This window comes from Procambarus clarkii, chromosome 48 (assembly GCF_040958095.1).
Source record: "Procambarus clarkii isolate CNS0578487 chromosome 48, FALCON_Pclarkii_2.0, whole genome shotgun sequence".
Lineage (NCBI taxonomy): Eukaryota > Metazoa > Arthropoda > Malacostraca > Decapoda > Cambaridae > Procambarus > Procambarus clarkii.
In genome coordinates, this window is record NC_091197.1 from 23,894,667 (window position 1) to 23,912,329 (window position 17,663).

Below are 17,663 nucleotides of genomic sequence, written 5' to 3' on the forward strand. Positions count from 1 at the left end.
GTAAATATATTAATTTTTACCAATATTTTGATACTATATCATGTTGTATCACGATATGTGATTTGGCCTTCAAATATCAGAATTTCGAATAATATTGCATTTTAAGCAAGTTTTGCATTTTGTTTCGTACGAAAAATCATCGAATTTAGCAATATTTTGACGTTTATCATCCCATTTTCCTTTATGTAATTTAAACAAAATATCATCGAATTAGGCAATATTTTGCAGTTTTTCCACGTTTATGTGAATTTTCAGTTTATTGGTATTAATTCATTATATGTACGATAAAAATGATGCAAACACATAATAATTATGATTAATGATTAAAATGATTAGATAATAACCTTAAATACTTCATTTTCAATCATCTATTTGTTTCTCGTTAAAATACTGAGTAAGATATTGAAAAGGGGAGAAGTTCGGTTTTTATTGCATATATCGACGTTTCAGCCGGATTAGAGCGGTTTTACGTGTACATCTTCCCTCGGTAATATAAACGAAAAATCAGGATTATTTTAGTTAATTCTGATGAAAACACTTTGATTTTTATCATTTGTATTGCAAACAACATTGTCATATGTCTTTTCTTGGATCTAAATAATACGAAACCTCGCGCTTTGATTTGAAGGTAAAATCTTCAAATATGGTTAAATAGTGATTTTTTCACGTTTTTCATGTAGTTTGATACTACGTAAATATATTCATTTTACCAATATCTCGATTCTATTTCATGTAGTATCACGATATGTGATTTGGCCTTCAAATCTCAGAATTTTGCATAATATTGCATTTTAGGCAAGTTTTCTTGCATTTTGTTTCGTACGAAAAATCATCGAATTTAGCAATATTTTGACGTTTATCATCCTTTTTTCCTTCATGTGACTTAAACAAAATATCATCGAATTAGGCAATATTTTGCCGTTTTTCCACGTTTTTGTGAATTTTCAGTCTATGGATATAATATACGATAAAAATTATGCAAACACATAATTGATTAGATAATAACCTTAAATACTTCATTTTCAATCATCTATTTGTTTCTCGTTAAAATACTGAGTAAGATATTGAAAAGGGGAGAAGTTCAGTTTTTATTGCATATATCGACGTTTCAGCCGGATTAGAGCGGTTTTACGTGTACATCTTCCCTCGGTAATATAAACGAAAAATCAGGAATATTTTAGTTAATTCTAATGAAAACACATTGATTTTTATCATTTGTATTGGAAACAGCATTGTCATATGTCTTTTCTTGGATCTAAATAATACGAAACCTCTCTCTATGATTTGAAGTTAAAATCCTCAAATATGGTTAAATAGTGACTTTTTTCACGTTTTTCATGTAGTTTGATACTACGTAAATATATTCATTTTTACCAATATTTCGATTCTATTTAATGTAGTATCACGATATGTGATTTGGCTTTCAAATCTCAGAATTTCGCATAATATTGCATTTTAAGGAAGTTTTCTTGCATTTTGTTTCGTACGAAAAATCATCGAATTTAGCAATATTTTGACGTTTATCATCCCCTTTTCCTTTATTTGATTTAAACAAAATATCATCGAATTACGCAATATTTTGCCGTTTTTCCACGTTTTTGTGAATTTTCAGTCTATAGGTATTAATTCATTATATATACGATAAAAAGGATGCAAACACATAATTGATTAGATAATAACCTTAAATACTTCATTTTCAATCAACTATTTGTTTCTCGTTAAAATACTGAGTAAGATATTGAAAAGGGGAGAAGTTCTGTGTTTATTGCATATATCGACGTTTCAGCCGGAATAGAGCGATTTTCGTGTACATCTTCCATCGGTAATATAAACGGAAAATCAGGAACATTTTAGTTAATACTAATGAAAACACATTGATTTTTATCATTTGTATTGGAAACAACATTGTCATATGTCTTTTCTAGGATCTAAATAATACGAAACCTTGCTCTATGATTTGAAGTTAAAATCCTCAAATATGGTTAAATAGTGACTTTTTTCACGTTTTTCATGTAGTTTGATACTACGTAAATATATTTATTTTTACCAATATTTCGATTCTATTTCATGTAGTATCACGATATGTGATTTGGCCTTCAAATCTCAGAATTTCGCATAATATTGCATTTTAAGGAAGTTTTCTTGCATTTTGTTTCGTACGAAAAATCATCGAATTTAGCAATATTTTGACGTTTATCATCCCCTTTTCCTTTATGTGATTTAATCTTAACCTTAAATAACCTTTAATAACCTTAAATACTTCATTTTCAATCAACTATTTGTTTCTCGTTAAAATACTGAGTAAGATATTGAAAAGGGGAGAAGTTCTGTGTTTATTGCATATATCGACGTTTCAGCCGGAATAGAGCGATTTTCGTGTACATCTTCCATCGGTAATATAAACGGAAAATCAGGAACATTTTAGTTAATACTAATGAAAACACATTGATTTTTGTCATTTGTATTGGAAACAACATTGTCATATGTCTTTTCTTGGATCTAAATAATACGAAACCTTGCTCTATGATTTGAAGTTAAAATCCTCAAATATGGTTAAATAGTGACTTTTTTCACGTTTTTCATGTAGTTTGATACTACGTAAATATATTCATTTTTATCAATATTTCGATTCTATTTCATGTAGTATCACGATATGTGATTTGGCCTTCAAATCTCAGAATTTCGCATAATATTGCATTTTAAGGAAGTTTTCTTGCATTTTGTTTCGTACGAAAAATCATCGAATTTAGCAATATTTTGACGTTTATCATCCCCTTTTCCTTTATGTGATTTAAACAAAATATCATCGAATTAGGCAATATTTTGCAGTTTTTCAACGTTTTTTGTGAATTTTCAGTCTATGGGTATTAATTCATATATATACGATAAAAATGATGCAAACACATAATTGATTAGATAATAACCTTAATACTTCATTTTCAATCATCTATTTGTTTCTCGTTAAAATACTGAGTAAGATATAGAAAAGGGAGAAGTTCGGTTTTTATTGCATATATCGACGTTTCAGCCGGATTAGAGCGATTTTATGTGTACATCTTCCCTCGGAAATATAAACGGAAAATCAAGAACATTTTAGTTAATTCTAATGAAAACACATTGATTTTTATCATTTGTATTGGAAACAACATTGTCATATGTCTTTTCTTGGACCTAAATAATACGAAACCTCGCTCTATGATTTGAAGTTAAAATCCTCAAATATGGTTAAATAGTGACTTTCTTCACGTTTTACATGTAGTTTGATACTACGTAAATATATTCATTTTTACCAATATTTCGATTCTATTTCATGTAGTATCACGATATGTGATTTGGGCTTCAAATCTCAGAATTTCGCATAATATTGCATTTTAAGCAAGTTTTCTTGCATTTTGTTTCGTACGAAAAATCATCGAATTTAGCAATATTTTGACGTTTATCATCCCCTTTTCCTTTATGTGATTTAAACAAAATATCATTGAATTAGGCAATATTTTGCCGTTTTTCCACGTTTTTGTGAATTTTCAGTCTATGGGTATTAATTCATATATATACGATAAAAATGATACAAACACATAATTGATTAGATAATAACCTAAAATACTTCATTTTCAATCATCTAATTGTTTCTCGTTAAAATACTGAGTAAGATATTGAAAAGGGGAGAAGTTCTGTTTTTATTGCATATATCGACGTTTCAGCCGGAATAGAGCGATTTTACGTGTACATCTTCCCTCGGTAATATAAACGGATAATCAGGAACATTTTAGTTAATTCTAATGAAAACACATTGATTTTTATCATTTGTATTGGAAACAACATTGTCATATGACTTTTCTTGGATCTAAATAATACGAAACCTCGCTCTATGATTTGAAGTTAAAATCCTCAAATATGGTTAAATAGTGACTTTTTTCACGGTTTCATGATACTACGTAAATATATTCATTTTAACCCATATTTCGATTCTATTTCATGTTGAATCACGATATGTGATTTGGCCGTCAAATCTCAGAATTTCGCATAATATTGCATTTTAAGGAAGTTTTCTTGCATTTTGTTTCGTACGAAAAATCATCGAATTTAGCATTATTTTGACGTTTATCATCCCCTTTTCCTTTATGTGATTTAAACAAAATATCATCGAATTAGGCAATATTTTGCCGTTTTTCAACGTTTTTTGTGAATTTTCAGCATATGGGTATTAATTCATATAAATACGATACAAATTATGCAAACACATAATTGATTAGATAATAACGTTAAATACTTCATTTTCAATCATCTATTTGTTTCTCGTTAAAATACTGAGTAAGATATAGAAAAGGGGAGAAGTTCGGTTTTCTATTGCATATATCGACGTTTCAGCCGGATTAGAGCGATTTTACGTGTACATCTTCCCTAGGAAATATAAATGGAAAATCAAGAACATTTTAGTTAATTCTAATGAAAACACATTGATTTTTATCATTTGTATTGCAAACAACATTGTCATATGTCTTTTCTTGGATCTAAATAATACGAAACCTCGCTCTATGATTTGAAGGTAAAATCCTCAAATATGGTAAAATAGTGACTTTTTCACGTTAATCATGTAGTTTGATATTACGTTAATATATTCATTTTTACCAATATTTCGATACTATTTCATGTAGTATCACGATATGTGATTTGGCCTTCAAATCTAAGAATTTCGCATAATATTTCATTTTAAGCAAGTTTTCTTGCATTTTGTTTCGTACGAAAAATCATCGAATTTAGCAATATTTTGACGTTTATCATCCCCATTTCCTTTATGTGATTTAAACAAAATATCATCGAATTAAGCAATATTTTGCCGTTTTTCCACGTTTATGTGAATTTTCAGTTTATTGGTATTAATTCATTATATGTACGATAAAAATGATGCAAACACATAATAATTATGATTAATGATTAAAATGATTAGATAATAACCTTAAATACTTCATTTTCAATCAAGTATTTGTTTCTCGTTAAAATACTGAGTTAGATATTCAAAAGTTGAGAAGTTCGGTTTTTATTGCATATATCGACGTTTCAGCCGGATTAGAGCGGTTTTACGTGTACATCTTCCCTCGGTAATATAAACGGAAAATCAGGAACATTTTAGTTAATTCTAATGAAAACATATTGATTTTTATCATTTGTATTGGAAACAACATTGTCATATGTCTTTTCTTGGATCTAAATAATACGAAAGCTCGCTCAATGATTTGAAGTTAAAATCCTCAAATATGGTTAAATAGTGACTTTTTTCACGTTTATCATGTAGTTTGATACTACGTAAATATATAAATTTTTACCAATATTTCGATTCTATTTCATGTAGTATCACGATATGTGATTTGGCCTTCAAATCTCAGAATTTCGCATAATATTGCATTTTAAGCAAGTTTTCTTGCATTTTGTTTCGTACGAAAAATCATCGAATTTAGCATTATTTTGACGTTTATCATCCCCTTTTCCTTTATGTGATTTAAACAAAATATCATCGAATTAGGCAATATTTTGCCGTTTTTCAACGTTTTTTGTGAATTTTCAGTATATGGGTATTAATTCACATAAATACGATACAAATTATGCAAACACATAATTGATTAGATAATAACCTTAAATACTTCATTTTCAATCATCTATTTGTTTCTCGTTAAAATACTGAGTAAGATATAGAAAAGGGGAGAAGTTCGGTTTTCTATTGCATATATCGACGTTTCAGCCGGATTAGAGCGATTTTACGTGTACATCTTCCCTAGGAAATATAAATGGAAAATCAAGAACATTTTAGTTAATTCTAATGAAAACACATTGTTTTTTATCATTTGTATTGTAAACAACATTGTCATATGTCTTTTCTTGGATCTAAATAATACGAAACCTCGCTCTATGATTTGAAGGTAAAATCCTCAAATATGGTAAAATAGTGACTTTTTCACGTTAATCATGTAGTTTGATATTACGTTAATATATTCATTTTTACCAATATTTCGATACTATTTCATGTAGTATCACGATATGTGATTTGGCCTTCAAATCTAAGAATTTCGCATAATATTGCATTTTAAGCAAGTTTTCTTGCATTTTGTTTCGTACGAAAAATCATCGAATTTAGCAATATTTTGACGTTTAACATCCCCTTTTCCTTTATGTGATTTAAACAAAATATCATCGAATTAAGCAATATTTTGCCGTTTTTCCACGTTTATGTGAATTTTCAGTTTATTGGTATTAATTCATTATATGTACGATAAAAATGATGCAAACACATAATAATTATGATTAATGATTAAAATGATTAGATAATAACCTTAAATACTTCATTTTCAATCAAGTATTTGTTTCTCGTTAAAATACTGAGTAAGATATTCAAAAGTTGAGAAGTTCGGTTTTTATTGCATATATCGACGTTTCAGCCGGATTAGAGCGGTTTTACGTGTACATCTTCCCTCGGTAATATAAACGGAAAATCAGGAACATTTTAGTTAATTCCAATGAAAACACATTATTTTTTATCATTTGTATTTCAAACAACATTGTCATATGTCTTTTCTTGGATCTAAATAATACGAAACCTCGCTCTATGATTTGAAGGTAAAATCCTCAAATATGGTAAAATAGTGACTTTTTCACGTTAATCATGTAGTTTGATATTACGTAAATATATTAATTTTTACCAATATTTTGATACTATATCATGTTGTATCACGATATGTGATTTGGCCTTCAAATATCAGAATTTCGCATAATATTGCATTTTAAGCAAGTTTTGCATTTTGTTTCGTACGAAAAATCATCGAATTTAGCAATATTTTGACGTTTATCATCCTTTTTTCCTTTATGTGACTTAAACAAAATATCATCGAATTAGGCAATATTTTGCCGTTTTTCCACGTTTTTGTGAATTTTCAGTCTATGGGTATTAATTCATATATATACGATAAAAATTATGCAAACACATAATTGATTAGATAATAACCTTAAATACTTCATTTTCAATCATCTATTTGTTTCTCGTTAAAATACAGAGTAAGATATTGAAAAGGGGAGAAGTTCGTTTTTTATTGCATATATCGACGTTTCAGCGGGATTAGAGCGGTTTTACGTGTACATCTTCCCTCGGTAATATAAACGAAAAATCAGGAATATTTTAGTTAATTCTAGTGAAAACACATTGATTTTTATCATTTGTATTGGAAACAACATTGTCATATGTCTTTTCTTGGATCTAGATAATACGAAACCTCGCTCTATGAGTTGAAGTTAAAATCCTCAAATATGGTTAAATAATGACTTTTTTCACGTTTTTCATGTAGTTTGATACTACGTAAATATATTCATTTTTACTAATATTTTGATTCTATTTCATGTAGTTTCACGATATGCGATTTGGCCTTCAAATCTCAGAATTTCACATAATATTGCATTTTAAGCAAGTTGTCTTGCATTTTGTTTCGTACGAAAAATCGTCGAATTTAGCAATATTTTGACGTTTATCATCTCTTTTTCCTTTATGTGACTTAAACAAAATATCATTGAATTAGGCAATATTTTGCCGTTTTCCACGTTTTTGCGAATTTACAGTCTATGAGTATTAATTCATTTATATACGATAAAAATGATGCAAACACATAATTGATTAGATAATAACCTTAAATACTTCATTTTCAATCATCTATTTGTTTCTCGTTAAAATACTGAGTAAGATATTGAAAAGGGGAGAAGTTCGGTTTTTATTGCATATATCGACGTTTCAACCGGATTAGAGCGGTTTTACGTGTACATCTTCCCTCGGTAATGTAAACGGAAAATCAGGAACATTTTAGTTAATTGTAATGAAAACACATTGATTTTTATCATTTGTATTGGAAACAACATTGTCATATGTCTTTTCTTGGATCTAAATAATACGAAACCTCGCGCTATGATTTGAAGTTAAAATCTTCAAATATGGTTAAATAGTGATTTTTTCACGTTTTTCATGTAGTTTGATACTACGTAAATATATTCATTTTACCAATATCTCGATTCTATTTCATGTAGTATCACGATATGTGATTTGGCCTTCAAATCTCAGAATTTTGCATAATATTGCATTTTAGGCAAGTTTTCTTGCATTTTGTTTCGTACGAAAAATCATCGAATTTAGCAATATTTTGACGTTTATCATCCTTTTTTCCTTCATGTGACTTAAACAAAATATCATCGAATTAGGCAATATTTTGCCGTTTTTCCACGTTTTTGTGAATTTTCAGTCTATGGATATAATATACGATAAAAATTATGCAAACACATAATTGATTAGATAATAACCTTAAATACTTCATTTTCAATCATCTATTTGTTTCTCGTTAAAATACTGAGTAAGATATTGAAAAGGGGAGAAGTTCAGTTTTTATTGCATATATCGACGTTTCAGCCGGATTAGAGCGGTTTTACGTGTACATCTTCCCTCGGTAATATAAACGAAAAATCAGGAATATTTTAGTTAATTCTAATGAAAACACATTGATTTTTATCATTTGTATTGGAAACAGCATTGTCATATGTCTTTTCTTGGATCTAAATAATACGAAACCTCTCTCTATGATTTGAAGTTAAAATCCTCAAATATGGTTAAATAGTGACTTTTTTCACGTTTTTCATGTAGTTTGATACTACGTAAATATATTCATTTTTACCAATATTTCGATTCTATTTAATGTAGTATCACGATATGTGATTTGGCTTTCAAATCTCAGAATTTCGCATAATATTGCATTTTAAGCAAGTTTTCTTGCATTTTGTTTCGTACGAAAAATCATCGAATTTAGCAATATTTTGACGTTTATCATCCCCTTTTCCTTTATTTGATTTAAACAAAATATCATCGAATTACGCAATATTTTGCCGTTTTTCCACGTTTTTGTGAATTTTCAGTCTATAGGTATTAATTCATTATATATACGATAAAAAGGATGCAAACACATAATTGATTAGATAATAACCTTAAATACTTCATTTTCCATCAACTATTTGTTTCTCGTTAAAATACTGAGTAAGATATTGAAAAGGGGAGAAGTTCTGTGTTTATTGCATATATCGACGTTTCAGCCGGAATAGAGCGATTTTGGTGTACATCTTCCATCGGTAATATAAACGGAAAATCAGGAACATTTTAGTTAATACTAATGAAAACACATTGATTTTTATCATTTGTATTGGAAACAACATTGTCATATGTCTTTTCTAGGATCTAAATAATACGAAACCTTGCTCTATGATTTGAAGTTAAAATCCTCAAATATGGTTAAATAGTGACTTTTTTCACGTTTTTCATGTAGTTTGATACTACGTAAATATATTTATTTTTACCAATATTTCGATTCTATTTCATGTAGTATCACGATATGTGATTTGGCCTTCAAATCTCAGAATTTCGCATAATATTGCATTTTAAGGAAGTTTTCTTGCATTTTGTTTCGTACGAAAAATCATCGAATTTAGCAATATTTTGACGTTTATCATCCCCTTTTCCTTTATTTGATTTAAACAAAATATCATCGAATTACGCAATATTTTGCAGTTTTTCAACGTTTTTTGTGAATTTTCAGTCTATGGGTATTAATTCATATATATACGATAAAAATGATGCAAACACATAATTGATTAGATAATAACCTTAATACTTCATTTTCAATCATCTATTTGTTTCTCGTTAAAATACTGAGTAAGATATAGAAAAGGGAGAAGTTCGGTTTTTATTGCATATATCGACGTTTCAGCCGGATTAGAGCGATTTTATGTGTACATCTTCCCTCGGAAATATAAACGGAAAATCAAGAACATTTTAGTTAATTCTAATGAAAATCACATTGATTTTTATTATTTGTATTGGAAACAACATTGTCATATGTCTTTTCTTGGACCTAAATAATACGAAACCTCGCTCTATGATTTGAAGTTAAAATCCTCAAATATGGTTAAATAGTGACTTTTTCACGTTAATCGTGTAGTTTGATATTACGTTAATATATTTATTTTTACCAATATTTCGATACTATTTCATGTAGTATCACGATATGTGATTTGGCCTTCAAATCTAAGAATTTCGCATAATATTTCATTTTAAGCAAGTTTTCTTGCATTTTGTTTCGTACGAAAAATCATCGAATTTAGCAATATTTTGACGTTTATCATCCCCTTTTCCTTTATGTGATTTAATCTTAACCTTAAATAACCTTTAATAACCTTAAATACTTCATTTTCAATCAACTATTTGTTTCTCGTTAAAATACTGAGTAAGATATTGAAAAGGGGAGAAGTTCTGTTTTTATTGCATATATCGACGTTTCAGCCGGAATAGAGCGATTTTACGTGTTCATCTTCCCTCGGTAATATAAACGGATAATCAGGAACATTTTAGTTAATTCTAATGAAAACACATTGATTTTTATCATTTGTATTGGAAACAACATTGTCATATGTCTTTTCTTGGATCTAAATAATACGAAACCTCGCTCTATGATTTGAAGTTAAAATCCTCAAATATGGTTAAATAGTGACTTTTTTCACGGTTTCATGTAGTTTGATACTACGTAAATATATTCATTTTAACCCATATTTCGATTCTATTTCATGTTGAATCACGATATGTGATTTGGCCGTCAAATCTCAGAATTTCGCATAATATTGCATTTTAAGGAAGTTTTCTTGCATTTTGTTTCGTACGAAAAATCATCGAATTTAGCATTATTTTGACGTTTATCATCCCCTTTTCCTTTATGTGATTTAAACAAAATATCATCGAATTAGGCAATATTTTGCCGTTTTTCAACGTTTTTTGTGAATTTTCAGTATATGGGTATTAATTCATATAAATACGATACAAATTATGCAAACACATAATTGATTAGATAATAACCTTAAATACTTCATTTTCAATCATCTATTTGTTTCTCGTTAAAATACTGAGTAAGATATAGAAAAGGGGAGAAGTTCGGTTTTCTATTGCATATATCGACGTTTCAGCCGGATTAGAGCGATTTTACGTGTACATCTTCCCTAGGAAATATAAATGGAAAATCAAGAACATTTTAGTTAATTCTAATGAAAACACATTGTTTTTTATCATTTGTATTGTAAACAATATTGTCATATGTCTTTTCTTGGATCTAAATAATACGAAACCTCGCTCTATGATTTGAAGGTAAAATCCTCAAATATGGTAAAATAGTGACTTTTTCACGTTAATCATGTAGTTTGATATTACGTTAATATATTCATTTTTACCAATATTTCGATACTATTTCATGTAGTATCACGATATGTGATTTGGCCTTCAAATCTCAGAATTTCGCATAATATTGCATTTTAAGCAAGTTTTCTTGCATTTTGTTTCGTACGAAAAATCATCGAATTTAGCAATATTTTGACGTTTAACATCCCCTTTTCCTTTATGTGATTTAAACAAAATATCATCGAATTAAGCAATATTTTGCCGTTTTTCCACGTTTATGTGAATTTTCAGTTTATTGGTATTAATTCATTATATGTACGATAAAAATGATGCAAACACATAATAATTATGATTAATGATTAAAATGATTAGATAATAACCTTAAATACTTCATTTTCAATCAAGTATTTGTTTCTCGTTAAAATACTGAGTAAGATATTCAAAAGTTGAGAAGTTCGGTTTTTATTGCATATATCGACGTTTCAGCCGGATTAGAGCGGTTTTACGTGTACATCTTCCCTCGGTAATATAAACGGAAAATCAGGAACATTTTAGTTAATTCTAATGAAAACACATTGATTTTTATCATTTGTATTGGAAACAACATTGTCATATGTCTTTTCTTGGATCTAAATAATACGAAACCTCGCGCTATGATTTGAAGTTAAAATCTTCAAATATGGTTAAATAGTGACTTTTTTCACGTTTTTCATGTAGTTTGATACTACGTAAATATATTCATTTTTACCAATATTTCGATTCTATTTCATGTAGTATCACGATATGTGATTTGGCCTTCAAATCTCAGAATTTTGCATAATATTGCATTTTAAGCAAGTTTTCTTGCATTTTGTTTCGTACGAAAAATCATCGAATTTAGCAATATTTTGACGTTTATCATCCTTTTTTCCTTTATGTGACTTAAACAAAATATCATCGAATTAGGCAATATTTTGCCGTTTTTCCACGTTTTTGTGAATTTTCAGTCTATGGGTATTAATTCATATATATACGATAAAAATTATGCAAACACATAATTGATTAGATAATAACCTTAAATACTTCATTTTCAATCATCTACTTGTTTCTCGTTAAAATACTGAGTAAGATATTGAAAAGGGGAGAAATTCGGTTTTTATTGCATATATCGACGTTTCAGCCGGATTAGAGCGGTTTTACGTGTACATCTTCCCTCGGTAATATAAACGCAAAATCAGGAACATTTTAGTTAATTGTAATGAAAACACATTGATTTTTATCATTTGTATTGCAAACAACATTGTCATATGTCTTTTCTTGGATCTAAATAATACGAAACCTCGCTCTATGATTTGAAGGTAAAATCCTCATATATGGTAAAATAGTGACTTTTTCACGTTAATCATGTAGTTTGATATTACGTAAATATATTCATTTTTACCAAGATTTCGATACTATTTCATGTAGTATCACGATATGTGATTTGGCCTTCAAAACTCAGAATTTCGCATAATATTGCATTTTAAGCAAGTTTTCTTGCATTTTGTTTCGTACGAAAAATCATCGAATTTAGCAATATTTTGACGTTTATCATCCCCTTTTCCTTTATGTGATTTAAACAAAATATCATCGAATTAGGCAATATTTTGCCGTTTTTCCACGTTTATGTGAATTTTAAGTTTATTAGTATTAATTCATTATATATTCGATAAAAATTATGCAAACACATAATAATTATGATAAATGATTAAAATGATTAGATAATAACCTTAAATACTTCATTTTCAATCAACTATTTGTTTCTCGTTAATATACTGAGTAAGATATTTAAAAGGGGAGAAGTTCGGTTTTTATTGCATATATCGACGTTTCAGCCGGATTAGAGCGGTTTTACGTGTACATCTTCCCTCGGTAATATAAACGGAAAATCAGGAACATTTTAGTTAATTCTAATGAAAACACATTGATTTTTATCATTTGTATTGGAAACAACATTGTCATATGTCTTTTCTTGGATCTAAATAATACGAAAGCTCGCTCAATGATTTGAAGTTAAAATCCTCAAATATGGTTAAATAGTGACTTTTTTCACGTTTATCATGTAGTTTGATACTACGTAAATATATAAATTTTTACCAATATTTCGATTCTATTTCATGTAGTATCACGATATGTGATTTGGCCTTCAAATCTCAGAATTTCGCATAATATTGCATTTTAAGCAAGTTTTCTTGCATTTTGTTTCGTACGAAAAATCGTCGAATTTGGCAATATTTTGCCGTTTATCATCCCCTTTTCCTTTATGTGACTTAAACAAAATATCATTGAATTAGGCAATATTTTGCCGTTTTCCACGTTTTTGTAAATTTAAAGTCTATGGGTATTAATTAATTTATATACGATAAAAATGATGCAAACACATAATTGATTAGATAATAACCTTAAATACTTCATTTTCAATCATCTATTTGTTTCTCGTTAAAATACTGAGTAAGATATTGAAAAGGGGAGAAGTTCGGTTTTTATTGCATATATCGACGTTTCAGCCGGATTAGAGCGGTTTTACGTGTACATCTTCCCTCGGTAATATAAACGGAAAATCAGGAACATTTTAGTTAATTGTAATGAAAACACATTGATTTTTATCATTTGTATTGGAAACAACATTGTCATATGTTTTTTCTTATATATAAATAATACGAAACCTCGCTCTATGATTTGAAGGTAAAATCCTCATACATGGTAAAATAGTGACTTTTTCACGTTAATCATGTAGTTTGATACTACGTAAATATATTCATTTTTACCAATATTTCGATTCTATTTCATGTAGTATCACGATATGTGATTTGGCCTTCAAATCTCAGAATTTCGCATAATATTGCATTTTAAGCAAGTTTTCTTGCATTTTGTTTCGTACGAAAAATCATCGAATTTAGCAATATTTTGACGTTTATCATCCCCTTTTCCTTTATGTAATTTAAACAAAATATCATCGAATTAGGCAATATTTGGCAGTTTTTCCACGTTTATGTGAATTTTCAGTTTATTGGTATTAATTCATTATATGTACGATAAAAATGATGCAAACACATAATAATTATGATTAATGATTAAAATGATTAGATAATAACCTTAAATACTTCATTTTCAATCATCTATTTGTTTCTCGTTAAAATACTGAGTAAGATATTGAAAAGGGGAGAAGTTCGTTTTTTATTGCATATATCGACGTTTCAGCCGGATTAGAGCGGTTTTACGTGTACATCTTCCCTCGGTAATGTGAACGGAAAATCAGGAACATTTTAGTTAATTCTAATGAAAACACATTGATTTTTATCATTTGTATTGGAAACAACATTGTCATATGTCTTTTCTTGGATCTAAATAATACGAAACCTCGCTCTATGATTTGAAGGTAAAATCCTCAAATATGGTAAAATAGTGACTTTTTCACGTTAATCATGTAGTTTGATATTACGTAAATATATTAATTTTTACCAATATTTCGATACTATTTCATGTAGTATCACGATATCTGATTTGGCCTTCAAATCTCAGAATTTCGCATAATATTGCATTTTAAGCAAGTTTTCTTGCATTTTGTTTCGTACGAAAAATCATCGAATTTAGCAATATTTTGACGTTTATCATCCCCTTTTCCTTTATGTAATTTAAACAAAATATCATCGAATTAGGCAATATTTTGCAGTTTTTCCACGTTTATGTGAATTTTCAGTTTATTGGTATTATTTCATTATATGTACGATAAAAATGATGCAAACACATAATAATTATGATTAATGATTAAAATGATTAGATAATAACCTTAAATACTTCATTTTCAATCAACTATTTGTTTCTCGTTAAAATACTGAGTAAGATATTGAAAAGTTGAGAAATTCGGTTTTTATTGCATATATCGACGTTTCAGCCGGATTAGAGCGGTTTTACGTGTACATCTTCCCTAGGTAATATAAACGGAAAATCTGGAACATTTTAGTTAATTCTAATGAAAACACATTGATTTTTATCATTTGTATTGCAAACAACATTGTCATATGTCTTTTCTTGGATCTAAATAATACGAAAGCTCGCTCTATGATTTGAAGTTAAAATCCTCAAATATGGTTAAATAGTGACTTTTTTCACGTTTATCATGTAGTTTGATACTACGTAAATATATTCATTTTTACCAATATTTCGATTCTATTTCATGTAGTATCACGATATGTGATTTGGCCTTCAAATCTCAGAATTTCGCATAATATTGCATTTTAAGCAAGTTTACTTGCATTTTGTTTCGTACGAAAAATCATCCAATTTAGCAATATTTTGACGTTTATCATCCCCTTTTCCTTTATGTGACTTAAACAAAATATCATCGAATTAGGCAATATTTGGCAGTTTTTCCACGTTTATGTGAATTTTCAGTTTATTGGTATTAATTCATTATATGTACGATAAAAATGATGCAAACACATAATAATTATGATTAATGATTAAAATGATTAGATAATAACCTTAAATACTTCATTTTCAATCATCTATTTGTTTCTCGTTAAAATACTGAGTAAGATATTGAAAAGGGGAGAAGTTCGTTTTTTATTGCATATATCGACGTTTCAGCCGGATTAGAGCGGTTTTACGTGTACATCTTCCCTCGGTAATGTGAACGGAAAGTCAGGAACATTTTAGTTAATTGTAATGAAAACACATTGATTTTTATCATTTGTATTGGAAACAACATTGTCATATGTCTTTTCTTGGATCTAAATAATACGAAAGCTCGCTCTATGATTTGAAGTTAAAATCCTCAAATATGGTTAAATAGTGACTTTTTTCACGTTTATCATGTAGTTTGATACTACGTAAATATATTCATTTTTACCAATATTTCGATTCTATTTCATGTAGTATCACGATATGTGATTTGGCCTTCAAATCTCAGAATTTCGCATAATATTGCATTTTAAGCAAGTTTACTTGCATTTTGTTTCGTACGAAAAATCATCCAATTTAGCAATATTTTGACGTTTATCATCCCCTTTTCCTTTATGTGATTTAAACAAAATATCATCGAATTAGGTAATATTTTGTCGTTTTTCCACGTTTATGTGAATTTTCAGTTTATTGGTATTAATTCATTATATATACGATAAAAATAATGCAAACACATAATAATTATGATTAATGATTAAAATGATTCGATAATAACCTTAAAAACTTCATTTTCAATCAACTATTTGTTTCTCGTTAAAATACTGAGTAAGATATTGAAAAGGGGAGAAGTTCAGTTTTTATTGCATATATCGACGTTTCAGCCGGATTAGAGCGGTTTTACGTGTACATCTTCCCTAGGTAATATAAACGGAAAATCAGGAACATTTTAGTTAATTCTAATGAAAACACATTGATTTTTATCATTTGTGTTGGAAACAACATTGTCATATGTCTTTTCTTGGATCTAAATAATACGAAACCTCGCTCTATGATTTGAAGGCAAAATCCTCAAATATGGTAAAATAGTGACTTTTTCACGTTAATCATGTAGTTTGATATTACGTAAATATTTTAATTTTTACCAATATTTCGATACTATTTCATGTAGTATCACGATATCTGATTTGGCCTTCAAATCTCAGAATTTCGCATAATATTGCATTTTAAGCAAGTTTTCTTGCATTTTGATTCGTACGAAAAATCATCGAATTTAGCAATATTTTGACGTTTATCATCCCCTTTTCCTTTATGTGATTTAAACAAAATATCATCGAATTAGGTAATATTTTGTCGTTTTTCCACGTTTATGTGAATTTTCAGTTTATTGGTATTAATTCATTATATATACGATAAAAATAATGCAAACACATAATAATTATGATTAATGATTAAAATGATTAGATAATAACCTTAAAAACTTCATTTTCAATCAACTATTTGTTTCTCGTCAAAATACTGAGTAAGATATTGAAAAGGGGAGAAGTTCAGTTTTTATTGCATATATCGACGTTTCAGCCGGATTAGAGCGGTTTTACGTGTACATCTTCCCTAGGTAATATAAACGGAAAATCAGGAACATTTTAGTTAATTCTAATGAAAACACATTGATTTTTATCATTTGTATTGGAAACAACATTGTCATATGTCTTTTCTTGGATCTAAATAATACGAAACCTCGCTCTATGATTTGAAGGTAAAATCCTCAAATATGGTAAAATAGTGACTTTTTCACGTTAATCATGTTTAAATAAAATCCTCATATTACGTAAATATATTAATTTTTACCAATATTTCGATACTATTTCATGTAGTATCACGATATCTGATTTGGCCTTCAAATCTCAGAATTTCGCATAATATTGCATTTTAAGCAAGTTTTCTTGCATTTTGTTTCGTACGAAAAATCATCGAATTTAGCAATATTTTGACGTTTATCATCCCCTTTTCC